An 8,579-nucleotide genomic window follows, 5' to 3' on the forward strand; every position below is an offset into this window, starting at 1 on the left:
CAACACAACATCACCACCACAACACAACACAACATCACCACCACAACACAACATCACCACCACAACACCACATCACCACCACAACACAACATCACACCATAACAACACAACAACACCACAACAACACAACAACACCACCACAACACCACAACTCAAAAACACAACACACCACAACACCACCACAACACCACAACTCAAAAACACAACACACCACAACACCACCACAACACCACAACTCAAAAACACAACACACCACAACACACCACAACACCACAACAACACACCACAACAACACACCACAGCAACACACCACAACAACACACCACAACAACAACACACCACAACAACACAACACAACAACACACCACAACAACAACACACCACAACAACACAACAACACACCACAACAACACAACAACACACCACAACAACAACAACACAACAACACACCACCACAACAACACAACAACACCACAACAACAACACACCACAACACAACAACACAACAACACACAACAACACACCACCACAACAACACAACAACACCACAACAACAACAACAACACCACAACAACACCCCACATCAACACCACAACACACCACAACAACACACCACATCAACACAACACAACACAACAACAACACACCTCAACAACACAACAACACACAACAACACACCACCACAACAACACAACAACACCACAACAACAACACAACAACACACCACCACAACAACACAACAACAACAACAACAAAACAACAACACAACAACACACCACCACAACAACACAACAACAACAACACAACAACAACACAACAACAACACCACAACAACAACACCACAACACAACAACACATCACCACAACAACACAACAACAACAACAACACCACCACAACAACACAACAACAACACCACCACAACACCACAACTCAAAAACACACCACAACACAACACCACCACCACAACACCACCACAACACAAGATCACCACCACAACACCACCACAACACAAGATCACCACCACAACACAACATCACCACCACAACACCACAACTCAAAAACACACAACACCACAACATCACCACCACACCACAACATCACCACCACAACACAACATCACCACACCACAACACAACATCACCACCACACCACAACACAACATCACCACAACACAACATCACCACCACAACACAACATCACCACCACAACACACCACAACATCACCACCACAACACAACATCACCACCACAACACAACATCACCACCACAACACAACACAACATCACCACCACAACACAACATCACCACCACAACACAACATCACCACCACAACACAACATCACCACCACAACACAACACAACATCACCACCACAACACAACATCACCACCACAACACAACATCACCACCACAACACAACACAACATCACCACCACAACACAACATCACCACCACAACACAACATCACCACCACAACACAACATCACCACCACACCACAACATCACCACCACAACACAACATCACCACCACAACACAACACAACATCACCACCACAACACAACATCACCACCACAACACAACATCACCACCACAACACCACATCACCACCACAACACAACAACACAACACAACAACACACCACAACAACACACCACAACAACACAACAACACACCACAACAACACAACACAACAACACACCACAACAACACACCACAACAACCCACCACAACAACACACCACAACACAACACAACAACACACCACAACAACACCACAACAACACAACACAACAACCCACCACAACAACACAACACAACAACACAACACAACAACACAACACAACAACACACCACAACAACCCACCACAACAACCCACCACAACAACACAACACAACACAACAACACACCACAACAACACACCACAACAACACACCACAACAACCCACCACAACAACCCACCACAACAACACAACACAACACAACAACACACCACAACAACACAACAACACACCACAACAACACACCACAACAACACAACAACACACCACAACAACACAACAACAACACCACAACAACACACCACAACACCACAACAACACCCCACATCAACACCACAACACCACAACAACACAACACAACACAACAACACACCACAACAACACCACAGCAACACCACAACAACACACCACAACACCACAACAACACCCCACATCAACACCACAACACCACAACAACACCCCACATCAACACCACAACACACCACAACAACACACCACAACACAACACACCACAACAACACAACACAACAACAACACACCTCAACAACACAACACACCACAACAACACAACAACACACAACAACACACCACAACAACACAACACAACAACAACACACCTCAACAACACAACACACCACAACAACACAACACAACAACACACCACAACAACACACCACAACAACACACCACAACAACACACCACAACACAACACACAACAACACACCACAACAACACAACACAACAACACACCACAACAACAACACACCACAACACAACAACAAACCACAACAACACAGGACAACACACGACGACACACCAAAACAACACCACAACAACACACCACCACAACAACATAACACACACTTCAACACACCACACTGTTCATCTGGCTTTGGCTTTATCTCCTCTGTTACTAGAAACTACCAGGACATTGTTTACAATGACATTTACAAAGTTCAGAATGTCTTTTTATAAATAAATAAAATAGATATGAAGGTGACCATTGACACCAGATTGGTCATAACAGCCAGTTCTACCTACAGTATGGTGGTGAGGATGTTCTACCTACAGTATGGTGGTGAGGATGTTCTACCTACAGTATGGTGGTGAGGATGTTCTACCTACAGTATGGTGGTGAGGATGTTCTACCTACAGTATGGTGGTGAGGATGTTCTACCTACAGTATGGTGGTGAGGATGTTCTACCTACAGTATGGTGGTGAGGATGTTCTACCTACAGTATGATGGTGAGGATGTTCTACCTACAGTATGGTGGTGAGGATGTTCTACCTACAGTATGGTGGTGAGGATGTTCTACCTACAGTATGGTGGTGAGGATGTTCTACCTACAGTATGGTGGTGAGGATGTTCTACCTACAGTATGGTGGTGAGGATGTTCTACCTACAGTATGGTGGTGAGGATGTTCTACCTACAGTATGGTGGTGAGGATGTCCTACCTACAGTATGGTGGTGAGGATGTTCTACCTACAGTATGGTGGTGAGGATGTTCTACCTACAGTATGGTGGTGAGGATGTTCTACCTACAGTATGGTGGTGAGGATGTTCTACCTACAGTATGGTGGTGAGGATGTTCTACCTACAGTATGGTGGTGAGGATGTTCTACCTCCAGTATGGTGGTGAGGATGTTCTACCTACAGTATGGTGGTGAGGATGTTCTACCTACAGTATGGTGGTGAGGATGTTCTACCTACAGTATGGTGGTGAGGATGTTCTACCTACAGTATGGTGGTGAGGATGTTCTACCTACAGTATGGTGGTGAGGATGTTCTACCTACAGTATGGTGGTGAGGATGTCCTACCTACAGTATGGTGGTGAGGATGTCCTACCTACAGTATGGTGGTGAGGATGTTCTACCTACAGTATGGTGGTGAGGATGTCCTACCTACAGTATGGTGGTGAGGATGTTCTACCTACAGTATGGTGGTGAGGATGTTCTCCCTACAGTATGGTGGTGAGGATGTTCTACCTACAGTATGGTGGTGAGGATGTTCTACCTACAGTATGGTGGTGAGGATGTTCTCCCTACAGTATGGTGGTGAGGATGTTCTACCTACAGTATGGTGGTGAGGATGTTCTACCTACAGTATGGTGGTGAGGATGTTCTACCTACAGTATGGTGGTGAGGATGTTCTACCTACAGTATGGTGGTGAGGATGTTCTACCTACAGTATGGTGGTGAGGATGTTCTACCTACAGTATGGTGGTGAGGATGTCCTACCTACAGTATGGTGGTGAGGATGTCCTACCTACAGTATGGTGGTGAGGATGTTCTCCCTACAGTATGGTGGTGAGGATGTTCTACCTACAGTATGGTGGTGAGGATGTTCTACCTACAGTATGGTGGTGAGGATGTTCTACCTACAGTATGGTGGTGAGGATGTTCTACCTACAGTATGGTGGTGAGGATGTTCTACCTACATAGAGGAAGTAGATTGAACATCCTTATCCCTCCTCCATTTCCTCTATGTGGATAGAACATCCTTATCCTCCATTTCCTCTATGTGGATAGAACATCCTTATCCTCCATTTCCTCTATGTGGATAGAACATCCTTATCCTCCATTTCCTCTATGTAGATAGAACATCCTTATCCTCCATGTGGATAGAACATCCTTATCCTCCATGTGGATAGAACATCCTTATCCTCTATTTCCTCCATGTGGATAGAACATCCTTATCCTCTATTTCCTCCATGTGGATAGAACATCCTTATCCTCCATTTCCTCCATGTGGATAGAACATCCTTATCCTCCATTTCCTCTATGTGGATAGAACATCCTTATCCTCCATTTCCTCTATGTACATAGAACATCCTTATCCTCCATGTGGATAGAACATCCTTATCCTCCATGTGGATAGAACATCCTTATCCTCTATTTCCTCCATGTGGATAGAACATCCTTATCCTCTATTTCCTCCATGTGGATAGAACATCCTTATCCTCCATTTCCTCCATGTGGATAGAACATCCTTATCCTCCATTTCCTCTATGTGGATAGAACATCCTTATCCTCCATTTCCTCTATGTAGATAGAACATCCTTATCCTCCATGTGGATAGAACATCCTTATCCTCTATTTCCTCCATGTGGATAGAACATCCTTATCCTCTATTTCCTCCATGTGGATAGAACATCCTTATCCTCCATGTGGATAGAACATCCTTATCCTCCATGTGGATAGAACATCCTTATCCTCTATTTCCTCCATGTGGATAGAACATCCTTATCCTCCATGTGGATAGAACATCCTTATCCTCCATTTCCTCTATGTGGATAGAACATCCTTATCCTCCATTTCCTCTATGTAGATAGAACATCCTTATCCTCCATGTGGATAGAACATCCTTATCCTCTATTTCCTCCATGTGGATAGAACATCCTTATCCTCCATTTCCTCTATGTAGATAGAACATCCTTATCCTCCATTTCCTCTATGTAGATAGAACATCCTTATCCTCCATTTCCTCTATGTAGATAGAACATCCTTATCCTCCATTTCCTCTATGTAGATAGAACATCCTTATCCTCCATTTCCTCTATGTGGATAGAACATCCTTATCCTCCATTTCCTCTATGTGGATAGAACATCCTTATCCTCCATTTCTATGTAGATAGAACATCCTTATCCTCTATTTCCTCCATGTGGATAGAACATCCTTATCCTCTATTTCCTCCATGTGGATAGAACATCCTTATCCTCTATTTCCTCCATGTGGATAGAACATCCTTATCCTCTATGTAGATAGAACATCCTTATCCTCCATTTCCTCTATGTAGATAGAACATCCTTATCCTCCATTTCCTCTATGTAGATAGAACATCCTTATCCTCCATTTCCTCTGTGGATAGAACATCCTTATCCTCCATTTCCTCTATGTAGATAGAACATCCTTATCCTCCATTTCCTCCATGTGGATAGAACATCCTTATCCTCCATTTCCTCTGTGGATAGAACATCCTTATCCTCCATGTGGATAGAACATCCTTATCCTCTATTTCCTCCATGTGGATAGAGCATCCTTATCCATTTCCTCTATAGATAGAACATCCTTATCCTCCATTTCCTCTGTGGATAGAACATCCTTATCCTCTATTTCCTCTGTGGATAGAACATCCTTATCCTCCATGTGGATAGAACATCCTTATCCTCCAACACATGAGTGTTGGGGTTAGAGAACGGAGAGGGTCTGTAACTGAGTGTTGGGGTTAGAGAACGGAGAGGGTCTGTAACTGAGTGTTGGGGTTAGAGAACGGAGAGGGTCTGTAACTGAGTGTTGGGGTTAGAGAACGGAGAGGGTCTGTAACTGAGTGTTGGGGTTAGAGAACGGAGAGGGTCTGTAACTGAGTGTTGGGGTTAGAGAACGGAGAGGGTCTGTAACTGAGTGTTGGGGTTAGAGAACAGAGAGGGTCTGTAACTGAGTGTTGGGGTTAGAGAACGGAGAGGGTCTGTAACTGAGTGTTGGGGTTAGAGAACGGAGAGGGTCTGTAACTGAGTGTTGGGGTTAGAGAACAGAGAGGGTCTGTAACTGAGTGTTGGGGTATGGAGGGTGATGTGATATCTGACTGAGCTGCTGTATGTCTCTGTCTGTCTCAGGTGGTGATGATGCTTGTTGCCATTAAAGTGCCTTAATGACTATTCTGCCTCCTGTGGATGTTTCCAGTGTTCTGCCTCCTCACTACAGTCCTGACAAATTAGTATTGGACCATAATGACAACTCTGTCTCCTCACTACAATCCTGACAAATTAGTATTAGACCATAATGACAGCCCTGTCTCCTCACTACAATCCTGACAAATTAGTATTAGACCATAATGACAGCCCTGTCTCCTCGCTACAGTCCTGACAAATTAGTATTAGACCATAATGACAGCCCTGTCTCCTCACTACAATCCTGACAAATTAGTATTAGACCATAATGACAGCCCTGTCTCCTCACTACAATCCTGACAAATTAGTATTAGACCATAATGACAGCCCTGTCTCCTCACTACAATCCTGACAAATTAGTATTGGACCATAATGACAGCCCTGTCTCCTCACTACAGTCCTGACAAATTAGTATTAGACCATAATGACAGCCCTGTCTCCTCACTACAATCCTGACAAATTAGTATTAGACCATAATGACAGCCCTGTCTCCTCACTACAATCCTGACAAATTAGTATTAGACCATAATGACAGCCCTGTCTCCTCACTACAATCCTGACAAATTAGTATTAGACCATAATGACAGCCCTGTCTCCTCACTACAGTCCTGACAAATTAGTATTAGACCATAATGACAGCCCTGTCTCCTCACTACAATCCTGACAAATTAGTATTAGACCATAATGACAGCCCTGTCTCCTCACTACAATCCTGACAAATTAGTATTGGACCATAATGACAGCCCTGTCTCCTCACTACAATCCTGACAAATTAGTATTGGACCATAATGACAGCACTGTCTCCTCACTACAATCCTGACAAATTAGTATTGGACCATAATGACAGCCCTGTCTCCTCACTACAGTCCTGACAAATTAGTATTAGACCATAATGACAGCCCTGTCTCCTCGCTACAGTCCTGACAAATTAGTATTAGACCATAATGACAGCCCTGTCTCCTCACTACAGTCCTGACAAATTAGTATTGGACCATAATGACAGCCCTGTCTCCTCACTACAGTCCTGACAAATTAGTATTGGACCATAATGACAGCCCTGTCTCCTCACTACAGTCCTGACAAATTAGTATTAGAAAAACAGCTTCTACTGACTCAACTCCAGCTCACTTTAATAATGGAAATTGATGTAAAAAAATATATCACTAGCCACTTTAAACAATGCCACTTAATATAAGGTTTACATACATTACTCATCTCATGTATATACTGTACTCTATACCATCTACTACATCTGGCCTATGCCGTTCTGTACTATCACTCATATATCTTTATATACATATTCTTTATCCCTTTACACTTGTGTATGAGGTTGTGGAATTGTTAGGTTAGGTTAGATTACTTGTTGGTTATCACTGCATTGTCGGAACGAGAAGCACAAGCATTTCACAACACTCGCATTAACATCTGCTAACCATGTGTATGTGACCAATAACATCTGCTAAACCATGTGTATGTGACCAATTACATCTGCTAACCATGTGTATGTGACCATTAACATCTGCTAACCATGTGTATGTGACCAATAACATCTGCTAAACCATGTGTATGTGACCAATTACATCTGCTAAACCATGTGTATGTGACCATTAACATCTGCTAAACCATGTGTATGTGACCATTAATATCTGCTAACAATGTGTATGTGACCATTAACATCTGCTAACCATGTGACCATTAACATCTGCTAACCATGTGTATGTGACCATTAATATCTGCTAACAATGTGACCATTAACATCTGCTAACCATGTGTATGTGACCAATAACATCTGCTAACCATGTGTATGTGACCAATAATATCTGCTAACCATGTGTATGTGACCATTAACATCTGCTAACCATGTGACCATTAACATCTGCTAACCATGTGTATGTGACCATTAACATCTGCTAACCATGTGTATGTGACCATTAACATCTGCTAACCATGTGACCATTAACATCTGCTAACAATGTGTATGTGACCATTAACATCTGCTAACCATGTGTATGTGACCATTAACATCTGCTAACCATGTGTATGTGACCATTAACATCTGCTAACAATGTGACCATTAACATCTGCTAACCATGTGTATGTGACCATTAACATCTGCTAACCATGTGTA

The 8,579-nt window shown here is 43.0% G+C and overlaps 1 long non-coding RNA gene across 50 annotated transcripts; it reads right to left on the reverse strand.

Annotated features, from left to right (window-relative positions):
* Positions 1-2,840: 2,840 nt before the first annotated feature.
* LOC127929787 (uncharacterized) lies at positions 2,841-4,316 on the reverse strand. 50 transcript variants are annotated; one of them, XR_008136242.1, is made up of 6 exons: positions 4,162-4,316; positions 3,854-4,021; positions 3,630-3,713; positions 3,434-3,573; positions 3,042-3,377; positions 2,841-2,985 (listed from the first exon to the last, which is right to left on the reverse strand). It is a non-coding gene; the product is annotated as an uncharacterized LOC127929787 (long non-coding RNA). The 50 variants fall into 50 exon arrangements; XR_008136251.1 differs by having other exon boundaries at positions 3,854-4,049; XR_008136233.1 differs by having other exon boundaries at positions 4,134-4,316.
* Positions 4,317-8,579: the final 4,263 nt, after the last annotated feature.

The sequence above is a fragment of the Oncorhynchus keta genome, chromosome 4 (genome assembly GCF_023373465.1).
Source record: "Oncorhynchus keta strain PuntledgeMale-10-30-2019 chromosome 4, Oket_V2, whole genome shotgun sequence".
Classification (NCBI taxonomy): Eukaryota; Metazoa; Chordata; class Actinopteri; order Salmoniformes; family Salmonidae; genus Oncorhynchus; species Oncorhynchus keta.